A 3,325-nucleotide genomic window follows, 5' to 3' on the forward strand; every position below is an offset into this window, starting at 1 on the left:
ACCCTTAGACTACCCAAATTTCATTTTTAACTTTAATAAATATTTTAGTTTAATAATCGTTCAGTTACCGTAAGATAAAATTTTAGAGGTGCAGGTGAAATATTCCTTGAGTCCTGTCTGGGCCTGCTTTGGCCCAATTGATTACCCGCGTCCTTCGGTTTTGGCCCAACTGCTTTTTGTCTTTAAATACGTTCAAAAGGATAGGTTGTCTCGGATTTTGAATTTTGTATTCCCAAGTCTCAATCCCACACCTCATGGCTTCTTCAGACGCAAAGGGCCTCCTCTTCTTCGCCAACTCTCTCCCTCTTCAAATTCGAGCTCCTCTTACCCTCGAAGACGATGATTCTGAAGCCGACTTTTCATGTAATGGCACACTTTCTCAATCTGATTACACCTCCCAAGGAGAACAAGGACAAGAAGAGCAAGAAGAAGATTTCGTTGAAGTTGGTGAGTGTGTGGAGCTATCTCCCATGCACGCTGCACCTTTGCATGTCACTCCTTTTGCTCATTTGTCTACTTTTAATGACGAAGAAGAGGAAGAAGAAGAAGAAGAAGAAGCAATTAGAGGGAATATGTTCAGTCTTGCAAGAGTGTCGGGGAACAATTTTAATGCACCCAGAATTGATCTTCTGGACTCCGAAGAAGAAAATTACGGGCCTTCTGTTTTTGTAAACTCGTTACCTGTTAGTCAATCATTGCTAGCGAATGATTTTGAATCTTTCAGCGGTAGCGACGGCGAGGAACTGTTTTTGGATGATGAGCAAGGTCAGGACCAGGTTCTTGGAATTAGGGTTGCCTGTGATGAATACTCGACCTCTAGTGCAACGCATTCAGATGTTATGTCGCAGCATTCACAAGACGAGCAATTTGGCGCAAGATTGGTGTTCGATGAATTGGGAAGTGATAAGTTGATTGAGGCTGGCGGTGTTGATGATTATGAAGATTATAGCAACAGCTTAAGGCAGGAACGGGATATGAGTTTCAATGATCTACCAGAACATAATTCCCAAGTACATTGCATGGCGGGTGAACCTGTGTTTGAAGCTTTTGCGGAAAATGTTGAGTACGGTACACCAACTCAAACCACCGAAGCTAATGCAGATGGAGGTGTTGCTGCTGATCAAGTGAGTGACTGTGAGAATCCGGTAAGTATAACTACGTCTGGGGTAAACTCAAATGCTGAATTTCACGATTCTTCTGCTGGTTTTGAATACAATTATGGTGCTTTTGAAGGTAACAAAACTCTTAGTGTTGAATCTTCTGAACTTTATCCCACACTTCTTCCAGAATGTTCTTTGGAAAAGGATTTGTCTAAATCCAGTTTAGGGGTTAATCCAGAAGATGAGCTGTTTTGTGATTATCATTCACATGAAAATGCGGAAAAACTTGATTTGGGATACACTGCAAAAGAAGAGACCACCGTTGAGTTAAATTCGGCATGTCAAGAATCAGAAAGTGAAAGTTGTGCTTCAGATGGAGATGGAGGGTTGATGTCGGTTGCCCTTGAGCAGTTCAAGGAACAAATTTCAGCTCTCTCTATTCTTTTGGGTTCAAAAGGTTCTGGAAATGATTCTCAAGGAATACGAGTCATCAGGAGTTCACATGAAACGATGAACTTAACAAAGGATGATGCAAAAGTCCGATTTATCTATGCTGATGGTGATACTGAATCAGATGGCAACTCAGGTACAGTCACCTCCACTGATGAATCCAGTGTGATCTTTCTGGAAGTTCCAGGTAGTCTCAGCTCCTTACCATTTAGCAATGCTCGAACCGGTTTCCAGCAGAGCATAACTGAGAAAGAAAAGGAAATAATTCAGAAGACGCAGACCATAAGTGTGAAATTCTTGAGGCTTGTCCAGCGAGTAAATTTATCTCTGGAAGATTCCTTGGTTTCTAAAGTTTTGTATAGGTTGGTTGCAGATATTGAAAGGCGCTTAAATCAGGAATTTGTCATGAGATCAGCAAAAACATTAGCAAAGAAGTTTGAAGAAAGTTGTCCGGATGATTTAGACTTCTCTTTGAACATTCTAGTTCTTGGGGAAAGTGGGGTGGGAAAGAGTGCAACCATAAATTCTATTTTTGGTGAAATGAAGGTTGTGACAAATGCATTTGAACCTGCTACAACTTCTGTAGAAGAGGTTTGTGGAACTATAGATGGAATCAAGATCAGAATCCTTGACACACCTGGTCTGAAGTCCTCTATGAAGGAGCAAGCTTACAACAGAAAGACGTTGTCCTGTATAGAGAGGTATATGAAAAAGTTTCCTCCAGATGTCATTCTTTATGTTGATCGAGCAGATTTCCAAACCAGAGACTTAAACGATTTACCGATAATAAGGTCAATCACAAGTTCTCTCGGTCCCTCAATATGGCAACATGCAATTCTTNCTCTGACACATGCTGCCTCTGTTCCTTTGGATGGATCATCAGGATCTCCTTTGAGCTATGAAGTATTTGTTGCTCAAAAATCCTATCTTGTTCAACAGTCAATTACTCAAGCCGTACGTAATCTGTGTCAATTGAGTCCAAGTTTCATGTGTCCAGTGGCCCTTGTTGAAAACCATCCATTATGTGGAAAGAATATGTCAGGGGACTGTGTGCTTCCCAATGGACATAGATGGAGAAGCCAATTGTTAGCTTTGTGTTTCTCTCTGAAGATCCTATCTGAAGTGTCTTCTGTTTCAAGACCTGAAACGCTCTTCGATCATTGGAAGCACTTTTTCTTCCAGGACCATTCCCAACCTCTGTGCCATGTAATTTCTTCGTTGTTGCAGTCTCCTGCTCATTTAAAATTTTCTGCCAATTGGAATTGACCTAGACATTCACTTGGCAGATGATTTTGTTAAATATTAGATATGATAGCTGAATTCACGTCTCAGCTTTTCTGTGATGTCTATTCTCGGTAGTCATGCCACTACTGGGACCATGATCTTAAGGGTCAGAATGTTAGCATTAGTAGCTCTGCTGCTGATTTTTCTGTTTCAAACCTTAGCCACTGAAAGTAATGCAAGTCATTGCTGTTAGAAAATTCCACGATTGTACTTCTTTTAAAAACATGGAAACATGTGTTCCCACATCTGAAGTGTTGAATTCAATGATTGTGTGATACTGTCAAATTTAATTTGAAGTGTTTAATGGTGTTTTGTAACCATTACCTGATTTTCTAGATTCAATGTAGATGTTCTGCAATACAGCAAAGCAGTTAAAGTAACGAGAAGTAATTAATAAAGTACTATTAATCAAATCATCTCATTGAGCACATAAAAACAAACCCCCACCCCACCACACACGCACATAATTAATATATATATATATATATATA

This window comes from Vigna radiata, chromosome 7 (genome assembly GCF_000741045.1).
Source record: "Vigna radiata var. radiata cultivar VC1973A chromosome 7, Vradiata_ver6, whole genome shotgun sequence".
Taxonomy (NCBI): domain Eukaryota; kingdom Viridiplantae; phylum Streptophyta; class Magnoliopsida; order Fabales; family Fabaceae; genus Vigna; species Vigna radiata.